This window comes from Chionomys nivalis, chromosome 10 (genome assembly GCF_950005125.1).
Source record: "Chionomys nivalis chromosome 10, mChiNiv1.1, whole genome shotgun sequence".
NCBI classification, from domain to species: Eukaryota; Metazoa; Chordata; class Mammalia; order Rodentia; family Cricetidae; genus Chionomys; species Chionomys nivalis.
The window spans coordinates 78313891-78334869 of record NC_080095.1 but is presented as its reverse complement, the minus strand read 5'-3'; the positions used below and the strand labels follow the sequence as shown (position 1 = coordinate 78334869).

General features: G+C 38.6%; 1 protein-coding gene across 8 annotated transcripts in view; it reads left to right on the top strand.

Moving 5' to 3' along the window:
• Nucleotides 1–4855: 4855 nt before the first annotated feature.
• Nucleotides 4856–20979, top strand: part of Dgkb (diacylglycerol kinase beta) — a 592477-nt gene continuing 576353 nt past the window's right edge. For 4 of the 8 annotated variants that reach the window (XM_057782593.1, XM_057782590.1, XM_057782592.1 and 1 more), the window contains exon 1: nt 5313–5578. The gene's annotated coding sequence lies outside the window, so the exon portion shown is untranslated. Of the gene's footprint in view, nt 5043–5312; nt 5579–20979 lie in introns of those variants that run through there. The other 4 variants (XM_057782594.1, XM_057782591.1, XM_057782588.1 and 1 more) reach the window with 2 other exon arrangements.

Below are 20979 nucleotides of genomic sequence, written 5' to 3'. Positions count from 1 at the left end.
AAGTCAGTTTAGAATATGTTTGCCTTGTCTTTGTTGCCAACCACTGAACTGACCTCAGTAACAAAGTAGTGGCATGCAATATAAAATATGGGCATTTTCAGGAACTCTTTGCGGACGTCCATTGCTAAATCAATTTTATTGTGCTCCACATGCATTAGGAGACAGCCAAATAAATGCTAGACTGCATTACAGCCTGCTAATTTCCCACAGAAGAGCTCAATTGCAGAATTACAATTTCTCTGTCACACATTTCCCATTTCATGTTCTAAATCTTCTTTCGCTGCATTTTCTGCAATTTCTTAATTATGCACCTAGCGTAAGATTTCTCATATTGTGTGTACCTATGAAAGTTTGACTGAATGGCTTCTTCATTAACTTGTGTTATTGATTATTGCTTTCCCAGGAAACTTTGCAACTCTAGTTAACCTTCATTGGTAATTATAGAAAAGTAACTCTTTTTGTCTCCGATTTAAAAAAAATAATAATGTGCTTTAGATTTCTACTCAGTTATAAATTCATTTATAGATAAGTAAATCAAAAATTATCTGTGAGTCAAGACTCAAACATTTAACCTCAGAAATTAAGCTTTGAAAGAAGAGATGGTGCACTCGTCATGAAGGTCACTATCCCTGTGTGCATTTGTAAATGCATATGTGTGCTCTGTGTGTGTGTGTGTGTGTGTGTGTTTGTGTGACATGATTTACATGTATTTATTCCTTGAATTCCTCGGCTGTGATTTTATGGGGCACACACTGCAGTTATTCTGTTTTGTAAGTTAACAAGTTAAAGAATGAAAAAGACAATTTTCTCAAGGCCACATCTCCTTGACCTAGTTGAGACGTGACATGTCTGCTGTGAGGCAAAGACAGAAAGCACAGTGGGAAGATTGCTAGTATGGCTTTCCAGCAGCGAGCAGTGGTCATCGACTTCATTGCCTTCCTCTGCTGTAAACGAAGAGAATCTGATTAGAGGAGGTCTAAGGGCCCATTCGAATCTAATATGTGAAGGTTGTTCTTCTCCGTAAAAGGAACACAATAGAATTAAACCTTTTCTGTGTCCCTGCTCACCTTCCAATCTATATACAGTGTTCCTAGATTCGAAATTGATGAAAAAGTTCTCAGGAGAGCGTTTAATTTAGAAAGTAGTACCTCTCACAATTCAAGTCAGAGTTAATAAGAATTATATCAAGTAATCAAGCATTTGAAGGATTTGAGTTTTCTGAAACATAAAACATTCAAAATTGCATGAGAGAATATGCTTGTTTATGGAATCTATATGTGTTAAAGGCTGGCCCTATGACCTGGTGAACTGTTTCTTTATCTACTTTTTTAAAGAAACAATGAACATGCCATGTAATTTCTAAGCATCGACTTGTCTAAAGGGCTATGATTTTTTTTAAAATAGTCTACTAAAAATGGCATGATAACTGATTATGTAAGCAGCATTTCTTGTTTTGGTTAAGAATTATCAGACTGATGGTGATAATAGCTCAGTTAGAGCTCTTATCATTTGTGAACTACAGGTGCCTTTATAAGGAGTTACTTTAGCCTCTCTAGTCCAGTCTCCTTAAGACTGCACACACCTTTCTAAAGTAGTTGGTGAAGGATTCTTGGAACTAAGAAAATCGTGATGTTAGTTACTTGGTGGCCTGGGGAGGTGAGATTCTAGAGGATTTATTCATGGTATCTCTGGAAGAGAATCTCATTCTTGAGTAGTCTTGGGGAAGCAGATATTAATCATACTGTGCTGTAGAGTTTGTGGGTGATAGACTTGAATGGATACTTAGAGGCCATGCCAAGCGATTCTCGTAATTGTAGTGCTACATGTATGCAGTAGCAAAATAAAAACAGGAAGAGCTCAAACACCTGCATCTTGCTGTCACAAATTATTTTAATCTTTTGCTTTATTTATTCATAACCTACTGACTGTGGACGACCATGCTGCAAACATTTTGACATATATTGGCATGTATAAGTGGACTATACATACAATGTCTTTTGAATTTTTTCTTTGTTTTTTTTTGTCACTATAGACTTTACACAATTTTGGCTTTTCTGCAGGAAAGTAGTATTATTAAAGACTTTAGATTGAGATGTCGCATGTTGATGGTGAAAAAAGTTTAGATGAAACCTAAGACTGCTTTATTCTAGCTGCTGAAGGGGCTGTGTTAACAAAATGTTTGCCACGCCTGCATAATGGATTGAGTTTAGGTCCCTTGGATCTATCCCAGAAGCTTAGTGAGGGTCATGCCCATTATCCCAGAAACAGGAGGACTCCTTGTCAACTGAGCCAAAGCAGCCTGGTCAAACCACTGAGCTCCAGGCTTCCGAGTGACTTGTCTCAGAGAACAGGGCTTAGAGCAATGGAGGAAAGCATTCAATGCTGATTCCTGACCTCCACCCTTGTGTGCACATATTTGCATAAGCACTTACACACATACATACATCCATACACACATATAAATAAACACCTAAAAATCAGGGTTTCTTGATTGCTCTTTTTTTTAAAAAAAAAGATAAATATTTATAAGGCAGTTTTTATTTTTTCTCATCATTTTTAGATGTACTAATTATATAAAGACCATTGTGAATATTTCTCTTTTAGTCTAATCATAGGAACATGTTAGAGAAAGAAATCAAGACCTGTGAAGCAGTGGTTTGCAAGGTTTCTTAGAAAATGGACAATCTTGTAGCTATAAGAGCCAGAACAGAGGATCTGTCGTCGGCCCTCAGCTGAAGATTTCCTTCTTCCATTACCAAGATTTAAACATTGTCTGAAGTGCTGTTTTTTGTTTCTACATCTCAGCAATGTTGTCTTCAACTTTTAAAAAGGTCCACTTAGCTAGATTTTAATAGTCATTGCAGTTATTTCAATATCTGTGTCACATCTATTTGACCAAGACCAGATGTTAGCATTGAAATATCTAATAAATTATTTTTTGAAGAATGTTCTATTGCTTTTCCTAAAATCTGGATTTCAAAATAAGAGTAAAAGCTAAGACGAACATTCCAAGTGATAAGTAAGTAGTGGTGATAACTTTTGATTCCAGCCCTTTGTAGGCCAAAGTAGAAAGATCATGAGCTGGAAGACAGATATGAACTGGAAGACACACATGAGCTGGAAGGCAGACAATAGCTGGAAGACAGACATGAGCTGCAAGACCAGCATGAGGTGGAAGACAGACAAGACCTGGAAGACAGACAAGACCTGGAAGACAGATATGGGCTGGAAGAGAGTCAAGAGCTTCAAGACCAGTAGCTGGAAGAAGACATACTGGAACTTTTCAAATGCTGGGAGTATTTGATTGACTGAGTGTAAAATTAAAAAGACTTTCTCATCAGAAAGTGTTTCTCAGATGTTAAATTAATCCTCTTTCATTGTCTACATTGTCTGGACTACATGTGTATGAAACTTTAGAATTTCTTCTTTTCATTTAATGATTTATGATTTATGAGATACTTAGTCCCTCCCCCCAAACACATGAAATGGCAAAATTATGTGGTTTCATATTCTATTAAGTTTTTTATTCTTAATTTTTTGGATATATCTCAGTGTATTGTGTAAGTTTTCAAGTAAAGTATTGATATTTTATTTTAATTGTAATTATATTAAAGTTTTATTTTTGCAAATTGATATCTATTAAATAATTGATAAATGCTTTGCGCATTAATTAGTCATTGTTTACTTAAAAGCTGTAATTTTTCTTACATGAACGAATCAAGAGAAAATAAGTTAGTAATTCTTCAGGATTTTATTTTCCTTTTTTGGATTTGTTATATTTCTAGGGTTTGACTCTTTTTCATGTTTCTATCTATCTTGTATAACCTTGATTAAACAAGCCTTATGATTGAGTATAAATATGGCAGATAAGAAAAGGTATTCATAGCAAGGCAGAAATAATTAAGGACATGCATTAAAAATAAAATTTAAAAGATTTTAAGTTATTTTTAGCTCAGAAAACTGAAAGCTAATTAAAGGTGTGTGTCTGTGATTTATTATTTCCAGTCTATTATAAAGCAACAACACGAACACAGCTATTGCTAGATCAAATGATGTTAGACATTAAGATGCTGCTAATCATTTCAGAGGATGCAGGTATCTGTAACTTCTGCTGGTTAGCAGGTTTTCTGTACTGCATGTTGGAGATAAGTAGGGGCAGAGAGTTAATAACCCATGAGACAGAGTGTGTATCCACAGGAATAACAGGTGGGTTTGCCAGTTTGCATCTCACAAACAGGTGCCACTATATTGAAATCACAGTGACTCTCCTGTGAGGAGGCTGAGAACCTTTACAACACAGTCATCCTTATAACCCTCACTGGAGGAGGACCTGACAGACACTGTAATTGCTACCAGGTATTGCACACACTGGATCGTGTAATTTCACGTTATGTTTTTATTTCCCAATAAATTACTTTTAGCACATAACTCAAAAACCATCATTATCTGCATCCTGATTGGTTACAACTGTATATCATTATTCTTTCTCATCAGCTGCCTTTGTAGGTGATCCTCACCCATCTCCCATTTACCTGCTCACAGTGGCCAAGTAAGAAGGAAGCAATCGAGAGCATTAAACGGATAAGGGGAGCGGGCAACCACCGAGTAGCATTCAGAGCATATACTTTAGTAATATCGAGAGGGGAAACAGGCATCAGATTTCTGGTGGGGGAAAAATGTACAGGAGATGACAGCGATTGCAGCCAATCCAGCTAAAAGTCTCAATAACAACTACTAATGCCTGCATTCTCTCCCCCACTGTCTGATCATAACTCAGCCCGCAGTTAAACAGCTGGGAAGCTCTGTCTCCCTGTCTTATTTTCCCTCTGTGCTCCAAACCGCTATAGTAGCAGCAGCAGCCTCAGCAACCAGGCAGGGCTCTAAGCTTGCAGCCACGCAAACCGCCGCCTCACCACCACCACACACACACACACACACACACACACACACACACACATTGCACACACTTCCCGAATCAACGCGTTCTCACACAAATCCTGGACCAAGAGAGATGAGAGAAGAGCATTAGACACGGACAACAGGTATTTCCTCTCTGATAAATTCAGTTTCATTCCTGATGGCTTAGTGGTTTCATAAGGAAACAAGCCTTTGCAATACCTAGACTGTGCGAAAGACCGGAGGACTGGAGGTGGCCTAGGCAGAGGAGGGTGAAGTGGGAGGAGTGAGATGTGGGGAAGAGGAGATGCCAAAATTGACTTTCAGGCTCCGGAAGCCTAGAGCTCTCTTCCTCCGCTGTTTTTGAGTTGCAAATGATCTGGGAGTGGTGGGTTGCAGGCAGCCCGTGACATTGCCTGGAAGAAGACTCCCATCTTTCAGTCACTAGTTCCAACGGGCCGTGTGTTCTGGAAGGGGGTGGCAGTCGGGAGGAGGATGCTCTGAGCAGAGTTCTTGAAGCTCCGCTCTTGGGGGAAGCCGGGCTGTGTGGGAGCCTTCTGACGGAGCGGAGAGCGTGTGAATTGGAAAGGATCCTGAGAGCTGGCTGGTCCCAGTTCCTATCCGGAAAAGCTGTCGCTCTCGCTTCAGGGATGCGCCTAGCCTTCGCCTGCATCACGCTGCAGTAAGTTCAACTCAGCACGGTTGGTTGGCAGTTTGAGTGGCCTCTGGGTATGTGGTGCGGGGGAAGGGAAGCTGAGAAGAAATGGAGAGGAAAGTTAGGGAAGCAGAGCTTCGGATTCTCCATGCAAATCTGAAAGCATTTTGTCCCTCACTCCTGTGCGAGTTATTAGTAGCCTTACTGTTATCTGCAGCAAGGGACCTAATGTTAGGTGAGTCCGGCAAAGTGCTCAGTTCATTGGGAGTATAGGCAAGGAGACTAGCGAGCGTGATCCCCTGAAAGTTACTGATGAGATGGCAGGTTGCCTGTGGGGGCGGGCGAAGAGGAATCGCAGAAGCCGGCTTCGATTTTTAAATGCCCCAATTGCCCTAAATTTCATTTCAGATTCATTTGCTAATTTGTGAACAAACAAGCAAACAAAACAAGCGTGTCTTTTACTTACTTTTACAATATTAAAATTAAACGTGAACTTGATCTATAGCTGGCTTCTTGGTGACCCTCTGGACGACACTGATGATATGATAAACATTCAAATTCTTTCCAGTGGGTGGGGTGGTCTCCCAGGCTCTCACTGCCTACAATTATCTCCACTGCCTAACCAGTAAGGTTTGAAGTCTTCCTGATTTCAAAGGGATGATTTTCACATAGATGTCATTGTACTTCGCTACTTAGCAGGACTGTGTTCACTGGCAGAAGGAAACCAAGGCTTAAGAACTTTCAAAAACAACTCCAGCCTGTTTGTTCAAACTGTAGATAACCAACTCTTAAAAATAGGTCAGCCAGGGCTAGCCCATTGTAAAGCAAATTACCAAGTAAACAAGATGTTGGCAGGACACGAAAGGTCTGTTCTAAAAGGGGAACTAGAAATAATTGATTTAAAACAGTTGGGATTATCTGGCCAGTTTCACTCTCACGGACCCCCCTTCCCCAATTTTTAAACCACAGAAGCAGTCAGAAAAGAGAACTAAAAGAATATTTTAATTAGAAAGGATGCCGTAGACTTAGCTGGAGGATCACAAGAGAAAAGACTGGTTCACTATATTTTACTCTAAGGAAGATTACAGTTACGGCAGAAGTTGCCTAAAACAGGCTCCAGGAATCCAGGATCTTCGAATGAACACTTGCACAAACACTATCATAGGTTTGACAGGTCAAAGTGGTTTCAAACTTTGGAGACAAATTCTGTGGGAAGACGTGTTTACACCTGTCACCCTAACCAGCTCTGAAACAGGGGGATGGTCATAAATTTGAGGCTAGACAGAGTTACACAGAGAACTCAAGATTATGGCCTGAGACACTGTCTAAAAACGAGAAAGAAAGAAGACGTTAAGATTGACAATTGCTGTGAAATGCAATATAATTCTGAAGTCCTCTGTCACATGAAAAGTGGAAATTCAGGACTGTATTTAGTCAGCCATTTTAGTTTAAAAATTTCTGATTGTGCCTAAGCTATCCAATCTACTGCTTTACTCCAAACAAGACAAGACAAGGAGGCACTGGAGTTGTTTGCCTAATCGTCCACTCCTCTCCGAAATCTCTAGATATAACGGGTCACTTAGTGTTGGGGCCATTTTTGCTGTTGGGATACCCATTCATTTTAAGCAATCATTCTGCCCATAAAAAATTTTGCCTGTATAATCCCTAACTGTAACTCTGTGAATCAGTGAGTCACATGTGATCCAGGGAATGTGTTTGTCATGTGAACCTGGGTAAACCTTTTACACAGTGACAATAAAGTGGAGGGGGCCAGAGGAGAAAGCATCCACACACAATCTGTAAGAAGATGCTGCTCTGAGTTTCCAAACAGTTTCACACTAACTACTCTAGGGACACTGGGTACCTGAAGTCAGCCATTTATCCAACTGAAGGGAAAACAGGCTAAGAACTCAGCTGTTTACCAAGAGTTCTTCAAAGACAGAAGTCAAGTTGTAGCAATGTGTTTCCTTCAGACTTCATGGTGATGTCATATTGCAAGAAGTCTAGGAGCTGTATCTGGGAAGGGGGTTGTCAGATTACTTTGCAGTGAAGTTATTTTCATGTTTAAACCATTAGTGCAATTTGTTGGGACCGTGTCTGAACTAGGCAAGGAGTTTCTGACTCACGCTTCCCTTTGAATGCTATTGATAGAAATAGCCATAGTCAGAAATCTCAAAGTTAGTAGCTGTTCTCTGAATGTAAACCTATCTACTAATAATGACTGAGGTTATGCAGAGGCTTAGAGAAGCCATTCAAATATCATTCTTTCCTGGCTGGCTTCAGGATCAGAGCTGTATTTGTATATGCATGACAGCTACAGAATTCCCTTAGGAGTGTTTCCTCTAGCCAGGTGCACCTGCCCAGAGGATGCTTCAGGCAGAGCTGGGAAGAAGATTCTCCCCATTTCTGTAGAATTTTTTTTCTCTCATGAAACGCTGACTTAAAATTTAATCCCAAGGAACATTTCTGTGTACTTGTCCATCACTGGGTATTAGAAGGAAGTAGGCTCAAGTGCTTGAAAACCTCTTGGGTTATTACCAAATATGGTTTCTCGCCACACAAAGAATGAGCAATTGCCAATTATTACAAACTTAGTAACTACAGGTGAAGCCCTTTGAATACATTGTCTTATTTATGGTACAAAAGCTATAGGAGGAAGGTATTTTCTACTATTTACAATAAATATGACCCAATATTAAATTTAGAAACCTGTTGTCATTGGATGGATACCTTCCTCAGCCTGGAAAAGGTAGGGAGGGCCTTGGACCTTCCCCAAAGCAATGTGCCTTATCCTCTCTGAGGAGTGGATAGCGGTGGGGTGGGGGTAGGCGAAGATTGGGAGAAGGAGAGGAAGTGGGAACTGGGATTGGTATGTAGAATGAAAAGAATAGTTTGTTTTCTTAGAAGAGAGAGAGAGAGAGAGAGAGAGAGAGAGAGAGAGAGAGAGAGAGAATATAGTCCAGAAAATATAGTTGGCAAATGGTAGCCTAGGGTAGCCTCAGGCTCCTAGTCACTTTGCTTCCTGTTCTATTAGGGTATTCATAGACCACCATAGATCAGGTGCATCATTTTTGTAGGCACTATTGTTTGGAAGTACTTGAGAAATCATACTAGGTAAGAGAGATTGCCTTGCTCTCTTTCTAGTCAAGATATAAATGATGAAAACTGGAATCTAAATTGACCCCAAGTCCAAAACTTGGCATAGATAGCCACTATTCCAATTTCTGGCTTTACAAACTCTGGAAACAAAACTGGGGTTGGTGCCAGGAGAAAAGATGATGGGTCTAATATGGAAGGAAATACTGCGAAGGTTCCGAGAAGGAAGGGACTCCACAGGAGGGTGCTGCAAAATTATGCATACCTGTTTGGTTCTGTGAGACTTGCAAATATAAGTTCTTTAGGTTGTGTTTGTGGTAGAGACCTTGAAAGTCAAGGTTAAAGCAGAGACTCAAACATTTTCTATAAAGTTTGGTTATAAAATTAGATTAGGCTTACCTTTGTATGATCCTTACATATTTTTTTTAAAAAAAGAAAGTAAAAGATAAAGAAATATGGTGGAAAAGGGCCAGATGAAGAGTTAAAGCCCTACAAGGAAATACCACTGGTTCTTGCATAATCATTTCCTGAAAGTTTGCCAGGAAAGCTAAAGACTTTAACTAGTTATTAACTAGTGAGGTTTAATCACAATGGTCCATTTAGGTATATTGTCAGGTGTGAATGAGCCTAACCCGATTAATGCCACTGATCTTCTTATTAATGAAGACAAACACTAACAAGAATAAAATAGTAACTTTATAGGCTTAAAGCCAAACAATATTTTAGGATTGGTCTTTCTCAGCATGCTAAATTCAAACACTAAAATTTTATTTTATTTTTTTTGAGGATTATCTGAGTCAACAACACGAAATAAAGGGGTTGCCCTTTAACAGGAAGTTTACATTGCACTGCAAATTCAAAACACTGTGTACTCAACTCAGTTATTTTTGACTGACAGCTGCTAATCATCAGCCAATCCCTCTAAATACAAGGGACAAAAGCTATGAACTTAAAATCAGAAGATAAAGGAATGTGCTCTAAAACGGGTCCATGCTACAGAGCTGTTCTTACACACGTATGTGATAAAAGAGGTATGCAAACACATATTCACACACATATGTGATGAGGGCGGTGTGCAAACACATATTCACACACGTATGTGATGAGGGCAGTGTGCAAACACATATTTTTGGTCTCAAGTCATTCTCTCATCAGTTCTAACCTTTCTTGTTGGGGGTGGAAGCAGAGCATTGAGGGTTGACTTTTAAATAATTTTTAACATTAGCTCACTTCCTCATTGGCTGACACTCTCTTATGGCTTAAAGATAATGCCAGCAGAATTTATAGAGTGTTTGTTACATGACAGTGATTTTACAAACATCATACATCTAGTCTTGACATTTGCCTTAACTTGACCATCTTTCTCATAGTCTTCCTTCCTGATATATAAAGGATAAAACTGAAGAATGACAGGGTCAAGTGACTTTTTCCAAATTTATTTATTGACACCCAAACTCCTCCAGGCTTTCCTGCACACTGAAGTGTTTCCCTTTAAGGTATATCTATATGCTGTGAATTTCTACTCTAGTATCAGCCATCTTGGGGACTCTTAATGGTTCTAACCATTGGTCCTACCATCTGTGCGGTTATTCCAACTTGTGTTTTCCTTGATGGAAAAGGTGAATATTTTCTGGTTTCTGTATTTGGATGGAAGCCAACACCTATTGGTTTAATTTTGAAACATCAGTGCTTGCAGAACAGTTTTGGAGCATAGTAAGTACTTGATCTGATCAAAGGAATTCAACCCCTTGAAAAACAGGGAGACTAGTTTTTTGATGATTAGAATCAACGTCTTTCTCAACAAAGAAAGAAATTGTATTTCAAAAGCAAGTTTAAAGTCTTGAGCCAAAGTAATACTGAGATAGGTAGAACTCATAAAAATATTATAAATTCATTCAAAACACATTTGCTACTCTCTATAGTTTAGGGTGTGACTCTATTATGCAAAATTCTTGGGACCAAAGGATTGTTTTGTTTTGTTTTTGTTTTTGTTTTTTTTTTTTTTTGGTTTCTTTTTTTTTGGTTTTTTTTTTTTTTGATTGGGGGTATTTCTTGACATCAGTATTATATCTTGGGGGATAGGAGGCACATCAAAGCACAAAGTTACTTTATAAGTGCAATTTGTACAAGTAGCATGAAGATTAGTTTACATGGTATTTTCTGTATGATTGTATTTTGACTTATGCTGTGGAATTCTTTGTTTTATGTCTCTACTTAGAAAGATTAAATTTAGGAGTATTTCACATTTCTGCAGGGGATACATTTAATAAGGCAAATGCATGGATTATTTCCAAAACAAAAATATAAATATTCATTAATATCTTAATTTTAGGATTGAAATATTAATTCATATTTAGACAGAAAATAAAAACGAATGTCAGAATGAGTTAAATGTCAAACATTCATCGCTTGAAGTAAAAAAAAAAAAACAAAAAAACAATTCATGGAAGTAGCATGTTAGAATTCATTCATTTGGAGAGAGGTTCTCCCAAGGTGGTCTCAAACTCATTATGTAGTTGATGATGACATTAAATGTCTGATATTCCTCACAATACTTTCTACAACTTGGCTTTCTATGTGTGCTACCACATCTAACTTGATTTGATGCTGGGAATCAAACTCAGGGCTTCTTACAGAGTACCACACATTCTACTGATTGAACTACCTCCACAGTTTGAAAAAGAAAATGTGTATGAATGTTTTATATCTTATTTCTATTGAAGAAAAACCCATTACACAGTATTAATTTAACCATGACTACCTATGATTCAGTCATGTCTGCAAGTAACCTTTGTATTCTTACTTATCCCCGAAGATGAACCACAGTTAACAGAAAAATCAGTCTTCAATCTGCCTTCCAAAGAAGTGTGTTCAGTTCCTGGAATAATTTAACTTCTACTTTTAATGAGGTTATTGTAAGTTTTCTTTACATTTTTAAATTTCATGACTATGTGAATTGGCCATAGCATGTGACTTTTTGTTGCAAGGAACTACTCATTTATCCCTGGCTCCAAGAACTGCATAACCGAAATAATCTCACAGAAATTGTATTAATTAAATCACTGCTTGGCCCATTAGCTCTAGTTTCTTTTTGGCTAACTCTTACATCTTAATTTAACCCTTTTCTATTAATCTGTATATTACCACAATGTCTTGACCTACCAGCCCAGTTTTAGCACGTCTATCTAGTGCAGCAGATCCATGGTGTCTCCTGACTTTGCCCTTCTTTCTCCCAGCATTCAGTCCAGTCCTCCCTGCCTACTTAAGTTCTGCCATATCAACAGGCCACGGCAGTTTCTTTAATCATTTATGGTAATCACAGCATCAACTTTTCAAATAGAAGACTTATTTAACAGTACCTTCTGAGGTCAAATCATTTATTTTATTCTTTCTTCTAATCCCCATAAATCAGTTATCACATAAAAATGTAAATCAGTAGGAGGACAAGTGGGAAAAGTGTGTTAGCTATTTAAATTCTTTGGTGTTTTATTAACTGAGTAATCACAGCATGATGCTCCCCCTAGCAAGGCAGCTAGACCTTGCTTCATAATTTATTTCCCTTGCCATTAGACAACTCTACATTTTGATTGTTCATGATAAGATAGAAATATAGATAGTGATTTGGAAAAAAATATCAACTGCACACAAAATTGCTCAATATGCAAAGACTCTAATTTGAATTTTGTTTCATTTACTTCTTATGTATTGTGAAATACTGCTAAAAGCTTTTATCTGCATTCAAAATACCTGCCAGGACTCAAATTCTTAATAAGTGATTAAACTTTAGTCTATTATTTAAAATGTTGTGGCTTAGATTTCTTATAAACAAGGTAATGAAAACTAAAATCCATTTCATATAAATACATGCTTTAACCATATATATTGAGGTTTTAGAAAATAAAATTCATAATAAATATTAAAAGATACGGTACTGTGGAGGTGTCTCGGGAGCAAAAGTGCTGTCATTTCAGCTCCAAGGCCTGAGTTTGGATCCCTGAACCCACATGTAAGCTAGCCATGGTGCTTTGCCTCTGTAACCCCAGTGCTTTAGGTGCCAGAGACAATAGTGTCAAGAGCTCACAGGCCAGGCATTCTAGCTGAATCACTTAGGTCTAGATTAAAAAAGAAAAAGAAAGTTGAAAAGTAAAAAGGCGGAGAGCTATAGAGGAAGACACCTGAGGTCATTTCTGGCTTTGATACCCACACAGATGTGCACACATCTGTATAAATACACAAGCATATACCACGCAGATTTATAGCACACATATGTATACACACACCCTCATACATATCCATACAGACACACGTGTGCATGAACACGCACACATGCACACATTCACACATCAACTACTTTTAGCGCCAGATGACTTGGAACCTTATTCATGTTTATTAAGAAAAATGTTCTGAGGGGACTCTAAATGTAGACAGTCCTGATTTTTGTTTTATATTAATGAAATTACTTAGTGATACTTATAAAGTTACTTATTATTTTAAGCTTTCTTTCTATATTATCTTCATTATTATTTTACCAAAACAAATTTTCCTGGATTGTTTAAAAAGAGGTAACTGCTAATATAGATAAATCAAAAATGAATTTAAAACTCCCCAAGAAAGGCACATGACAAAATTAAACCTCAGAAAATTTTAACGTTTTTTTATACCATTTCTAATATCCCAATGAGAGGTCTTTCATTTTTCTTTCTGACAATCTGAAAACACAGTCATAGCATCCATTTGTACTAATCAACATAGAGCAATACAGGTAGCATTCTGCTTTTCTCTGTGTTTTTGCCTATGTGTACCTCTTGGGTGAGGAAATCTATTGTTGCCTAGATAGTCAGCCTTTGAGTTATATGAACCACGCGGGATGGAGAAACCATCACAGAATCTTTTTCCTGAAGACGGGACATGAAGCAGGAAAGATGAGTTTGTGGTTTGTTCAGCACCTTGTTTTGCTGACGCAGAGAACACAAGGAAGTGCTTCTTCCTTGGCTTTTCACCAAGGCTTCCCTTTGCTGGCTAATGAAAAGAGGTAGAGCTGGAGAACTCTCACTCGCTGTGCCTTTCCTCAAGTGAAATTTGGATTCTATAACCAATAGCCAGATACCTGTGGGAAGTTTAAGTGTCAAGGATATACAGCTACTAAGACCGTCACCTCAAAAGACTAACTGCAGTGACTGGAAGGATTCAAGGATAACATACCTAATAATGAGCCAACCAGTGATTTACTCTTATAGTCTTATAAGATAGGAATCAAGGGCTGATACAACAGGAGAGCCAAGCTGCACAGAAAACTGGTGCAAGAACCATAGTCTCCTTCTCTCAGTCCCACTTGCCCTACTTCGTTTATTACAGCTCTAGTTTGTATAGCTTACCGTGAGAATCGGAGGTAACAGTGAGGTCAGGGATTATACCTACCCTGACGGAACCCTTTAGATCCAGGCTTACGTATTCACGGTTAAGCCCATTCTCAGAATGATTGAACACAATGCTTTCATTCAGTCAAAACCATGACCCCCACACTACCTTTTCTTTTCACTTCATATTACAGAATAATTCAGCATTGGGCAATTTAGAGAGAATAGAAAAACACAAGTACTTAATGTTGCTTAGTAACTTCTCTCATCTGTCATTTTGGGCTGCACATTAACAACTGTGACTTCCCCACACTTGTCCCAAATTACTAGAATCAAGGCAGCGCACACAAGCTGATGAGTCACTTCGCTATCCTGTTGTTCTTAATAAGAGATCTGAATACCGGAATGGGTGTTCTATTGTTACATAAGGTTGTTTGTCGCAACGTATGTTAGAACTTTCTCTTTGCCAAGGAAAAGCCCCTGTTAGCAAAGGCATAGCATAGAAGCTGTGCAGAGAACAATGTTATTTCTTTAAAGGAGTGTTTCTCAAACTGTGAGTCACATCCCCTCTGGGATAGAAGAACCCTTCTGCAGGGTTCACCTAAAACCATTGGAAAACACAGATATGGCATTAAGTTCATAACAGTAGCAAAATTAGAGTTATGAGGATGCAATGAAACTCCATGGTTGGGGACACTACAGCTTTAGGAAAGTCTCTGGTTTGGAATGTGTGCTATACAAACCCACAGACTCTTATTCCAGCAACAACGTGTGAAGGTTTGGATCTTCATCAAGAAATCTTGTATCTGTTGATGTGGTTTTCATCCATACTACCTGGATGCTTACTTGGTGAAATGTTCGATACTTAACATACAGATTTTATCTGTATAAGGATACTTAAAAATAAAATATTTTAAATTTGACTATAGTGTAATTATTTTTATGATCTAACCAATGGCCTTTGATTCTTAACATTAGTGACGGTGTTAAACAAATCCAAGTATCTGTTATATTTGTTGCAATTTTCATTTCTTAGCAGCACAAGTTGATCAGAATTTTTTTCCAATAAGAAATACCAAAGGTACATTGAAATAGTTCTTCAGATACAGTATGCAGCAGAGGTTTAAAAAGAAACTTCCTCAGTGTTATTTAATCACAGAATATCCCATTCCGAGAACATCTATTAAAATGTCTTTGAAATTGGAACATAGTTAGGAAGTACTGATCTATTACCATTCAATTATTCATTTAAAATATTTTAGCACCTACCATACATCAGAATAGATGTCTCTGGAAACAAAATTGTAACTGTAGCCTGACCTTGACACTGTGGAGCTCCTAAATTGGGATGTGGAAGGAGACCTACGGGTGTCGAAATTAGAATGCCTCAAGCCATGTGTAGTGATGCGTCCAAGGACCTGTGAGTCAAGGGCAGAGAAGATCGACAAACTAGTCAGAGTCTTATAATCTGAACTGGGCCTTGAGGTGGGACTATGAATTCATTTAAAATAGGACAAGGACACGTACAAAGAAATGCTAGAGATCATGCATTTCCCTGTGAATAGCAGCATTTCTGTCATTAAGGCAAGCATAACTCTTCAGTGAGTAGTGACCTTTAATGAACAAAGAGATGAGAATAGCAAGCCACAACAGAGAAATTCATTAGTTTATGTTGCTGGTAATTGAAACATTTGGCAGAGATCAGAATATCTGGGAAGCTATTAGAGCGAATAAAGATAATATTAAGAAATTATTTGGTACATTTTAATATCTTTGTAGTAGGCTATTTTGCAAAGAGTGAAAATGTGCTGTCCCAGAGATGAAAGACCACACCAGAAATTAGTGGGATTAAAGGCCAGGTAGCAGTGACCTATCATAGTAGGGAAGTGATTGTCTCTGTTGGGTGTTATCGAGAGCTGGGCGAGACAGGACTGAAAAAGTTCCAGTCAGATTTGAACACGGTGTCTCCTGCTGATGTAGAGGTGTAAAGTCACAGGGTGGAAATCAAAGCCTCATGACATGTGCTGTGTGAGTAGGAGTCCAGGAGAAAGAAGCCGTATGAGTCATGCCGAAAGTCTTTCCATGAAAGGCTGAAGAAAGACAGAGCTGTTTCTTGAGAATAAGTGGGTTTGCAGAAACTTTTATCTTCCTGAAATGGAATAATTTTTAGTATAGCTCATTTCCGTGATAAGATGAGCATGAAGGAAATTAGTTAGAAGGGAGGGACGTTTCATGGCTGTCTAAGGTTATGGTATTGACTTTTTAAAACGAAGACACACAGATACTGCTTGTGTTTCACAAGGGGAAACATTCCCTGTAAATAAAAGGCAGGCATCGGGCATAATCAGGCATGCAAACTTGAAGGCATTTTTGAAATTTTAATTTTCCCGCTAGACTTTTAATAAGTTAGAAATAGTCTGAAATTCTGAATGGTTAGAGAAGACACACAGTGTGATCTCTGCCGAAAGGGCACTATTGGAGTAGATGATCATGAATTTACAGTTGTAAGTTTATTCAGTGGGCAACTCAGTTCAGCCACGCGGGAGGAGGCACAGAAAATGTGAATGAGTTGATCTGTGCTGCTTTGTTCTATTTTTCTCCGAATGTACAATGCCCCCCCTACCCTGCAATGTCATCGTCACCTTCCTTGTTTTTACTTTCTGATTTGGAAATCTAAATGGCTGTGGTCTTTACCCACATCTCTTCCGGCCACAAGAAACGGTTAAACTGTATAGACTGGGAAGCCGTTCGCTTGGGCAGACATGATCTCTGCACCGGCATTGCTCTCCATTGTGTGCTAATCACTGTTCATCTGAGCACTTGGTTTTGGACTCGGGAAAGAGAAGACAGTGTCCACTGTGTCCTTGTTTCCTTCCGCTTATTATCCAGACAAGACCCAGCACACAACTTCAATTTCTCTCTCCCAAAATCTTCATTTCCTGTGCCCTTCTCCTTCCATTTTGCATTTGACCAAACCTCAACCGAGCATCCAAACATTCTGCCTTTGCCTTTCACTTGGGTTATTGAATTCTGCCCCAAATCACGGAGCTGTGAAAACTGGGGTTCTAACAGATGTGGGGATCATTCTTCTCCCTCAGTTCTTCTTCTGGGCACCCATGCTGTGTTTTCTCTTCCTTTCTCTCCTGCAGCGCCCGATAACCCCTGATAACCTGATAGCCCACACCTGAAGTTACTGCTTCACTGAAACAAAACGTATTTTAACAGTGTTGTCTCTGCTATTTTTATGTTGTTTTTAACCCTTGAGCATTAAATCTTATTATAACAGGAAAATTATTATTCATGTAGTTTATTTCTCTTTTCTGCTTGGCACCATCTTCTTTGAGTCTTTTGCTGCTTGCAGCATCTTTGCTGCATGGTTTCTCTTTCATTTGATTTGCCCTCCTACTGTCCTGCCAGTTTTAAAAAATACAAAGAAAAAAAAACAAAAACAAAAAACAAAACAAAAAAACTTCTTTAATGATCAGAAAAGTACATGGCACAAACTAGCCCTCTAAAGAGTACTGAATTAAATGTTGTGTGAATTTGGATGTTCCCTTTATTGGCAGTGATGAAATTGTTGTCTCCCTCTGTAGACCAGGCTGGCCTCGAACACACAGAGATCCGCCTGCCTCTGCCTCCCGAGAAAAGGTGTGAGCCACCACTGCCTGAAATTGTTGTCTCTTAATTGTTGCTCTGGGGCCACAATATTTTTCCCCTTTTGTCTGCTTCTGAAAGTGTGTCACTTGTGTTTCTCACACTTGATACTTGTGTGTTGCTTGTTGTGGAGATCTCTGATCATGCTGCTCACTTTTGAACAAATGAGATTAAGCTGAATTTGAAAGAGTAGTGATTACAGCCTTATTTCAACATTTTTAACGACTTAAGTTAGATGTGGTCATTAAGTTAGGTGTGTGTGGGTATGGATGTGTGGTGTGATGTGTTGAGTGTGTGCGTGTGTGTCTACATGCGTTTTTGGGTACATGCACTTGTGTATACAAGTGTGTGGAGACCAGGATGTCAAACTTGAGTTCTGTTCCTAAGGAAAGCAGTCTGCTCTGTGCTTTCACAAGATTTCCCACTGGAACCTCAGGCTTAGAATCAGTCTACTCTGGCTAGTCAGTGACCCCTAGAGATCCTCAGTCATTTCCTCTTTAGTGCTGGGATTTTAAGTGTGTGCCACTGCCTCCTGCTTGTATTTAGGGCTTCTGGGTGATCTAACTCAGGTCTTCTTGCTTATAAATAACACTTTATAGAATGTGCTGTCTCTAGACATGTGTCTGTGTGTATCTGTGAGTGTGTATGTATGTATATGTATGTGTGTGTGAGCATGCACCCACGCTTGTTCAGATTGTAAACTTGGGTATAATAATATTCTTCTGTGTAACTTTGCCTAAATAATATAAATAAGGTTATCTGTGACCTAAAAAAGTATAATTAGTCATTTTTTTCTGGAATGCAGTATAGTATTGCCCTCATTATTTCATCTGTGATATTTAAAGAATATAATGTTACAAGGTAATGAAAACTATATGGAATACAAAAATTGCCACACTGCAGTATCCTGTTAGATTTATCGTTTGGTAAATTATGATAAACTGATGTGAAGTGTGTGTGTGTGTGTGTGTGTGCCTGTGTGTGTGTGTCTGTAACTTTTTCTGTATTTGCTTTTAGGTATTACTGAGAGAGGTAGGTAAATGCATTTCAGCATGATATTTATGCTATGCTAAAGAGAACAAGGATGAAAATATAATTTTAAGCTTAGGTAAATGACTTCCTTGATAGATGAGTTAAAGATTTCTTTTAGTTTGGTCTGGCCAGAATTCCCTGTGTCCTGTGTTTTTCAGATTCCTCTAATTTGATTGTTTTCCACCCTACAAGTAGAATTTTACTTCCTTATTTTAGGACTCTTTTCTTTCCATTTCTGTTTTAGTTGCTAAGTGATTGAATATAAATGATTATTTGATTCCTTTGAGGACTTGTTTTCTTTTCCCCCTGAATAATGGTTAAAATATTGCTAGCCAAACATTGTCCAGGGAGTGCTTGTTCCTGGCTGGTGTGATGAGTAACTCAACTTTCTAAATTGAGCACCGGTGTGTTCACTGAGCTGGCTCTTCTGTCTCTTTCTGTGGGGGTGACAGGAGGCCATAGCCAGCCCCACTACATTGGAGACACTAAGAGGTAAGATCGGGGTGTTTTTATTTAGAACAACAGAGTTCCCCGAAGGAAAGCGTTCAGACATGACCTCCCATCCAGATGGCTCCAGACACTCCAACTGCCAGCTTCTGCTTTGTGAGGGAAAGGGGGATCCCCACCTCTGTGTGGGAGCCTAGTAACACTGAACTCTAGAAACAACCTCTTGTGGAATAAGGCAAAGCCTCAGGCAGGATCTACTCACTTGCATTCTTAATCTTATGTTTATTCTTTGAAAGGATTATTTGGTAATTTACTAGTAAATTAGACGGAGTGCTAAACCAGCTGAGTCATGGACCTCATTCTTGCCAGTGCTAAAACCCAAATCAGCTTTCTGTTCTGACTGGTTTAGAGAGTCAATGATAAGAATGCCTTTTCTGGACCAGATCGCGGATTCATTGTGAGACCAGTGAGCCAGAGGCTATGAGCAGTCCCTGACCCTAGTTCTCTGATGTTCCTCTCTGCTAAAGCTGTGCCCACTGAGGCACAAGCAATCTAATCTTGTTAATCTTTCCCAGCATCATGACAGGAAACATGCCTCCGAACTGGCCCTCGTACACTTGTTTTTCTAAATTCCGTGGTTAAGTAAGAGATCCACTCCACTGGCTATATGCAGGCAACTTTGAAGCTTAGCTTCAAATGTTCTGCCTTCAGTTTTCAGGGAAACGAGGATGAAGCAGCACAACTTGAAGAATCAACGCATATTTTCTTTAGATTCCTCAGGTTTTTATCTTCTTTCCACCTTCAAGTCATATTAGGTCTATCAGTGATTTTTTTTTTCATTTCTTATTTTCCTTGAACTAACTCATCATAAAGACTGACTTTATAGTTTGACTGTAGCTGCTGAACAAAATGTAATGGATTATAAACAATGCTCTGCCCTAGCATATTTCACAGGCAAGGCTCCTTAGTCACACAGGACTGGAAATGAATCCTTTAAGATTTAAGACACTAAAAAAGAGGTGGGAATTTAATGGATGATATAGGAGATCCCAGCAGTAGTTTATACAAGTAAGAGAACTAACGCGTTAGTAAATGCATTAGCTGTCTCATGATGACTTTGGGGTGTCTATTCTGTGTCTCCTACTCACTCTTCCGTTAAATATAATATAACTGTCTTTATGTTATTTCGGCTCTAAATACATTCATTATTACTTAATTATCAAACATGCTTACCTATTATCAATTCTTCTAACTCACTGTTTTTGAGTAACTTGCTTCTTTTTGCCATTTTGAACTTCTTTGTTCTTGGTAAGATTTTTTTTATATTATATTGCCGATATTGTTTTAGTAAAACAGCCCAAACTGTTTAATAAAAATATCTCAGGCAGAGGCAGGCGGATCTCTGTGAGTTCAAGGCCAGCCTGGTCTACAAGAGCTAGTTCCAGGATAGGAACCAAAAGCTACGGAGAAACCCTGTCTCGAAAAAAAAAAAAATCTTGAAGCTGTGAAAAAAGGATAAATAAACACATAAACAATTTGTCAGACTAAGGTTTCAGTTTAGTGAATGTGACAAACATTAATTATCTATAAACTAATTTAACAATGATTTTTTTTTTAAAGAAGTACATGAATGAGTATAAGTGGGGATGTTCTTGCCAGATGTGTTGTTCAGGCCAGAGAACTTGTCTAGTCTGCTCTCTCCTTCCATCTTCATAAGAGGGATTAATCCCAGTCAGCAGGTTGGAGTGGCAAGTGTCTTTACCCACTGTGCCAACTCACAAGGTCTCATAAAAGCATTTGGAAGATGCTCTTCCTGGCAGTGTTTGTTCTAAGCAACAGAAA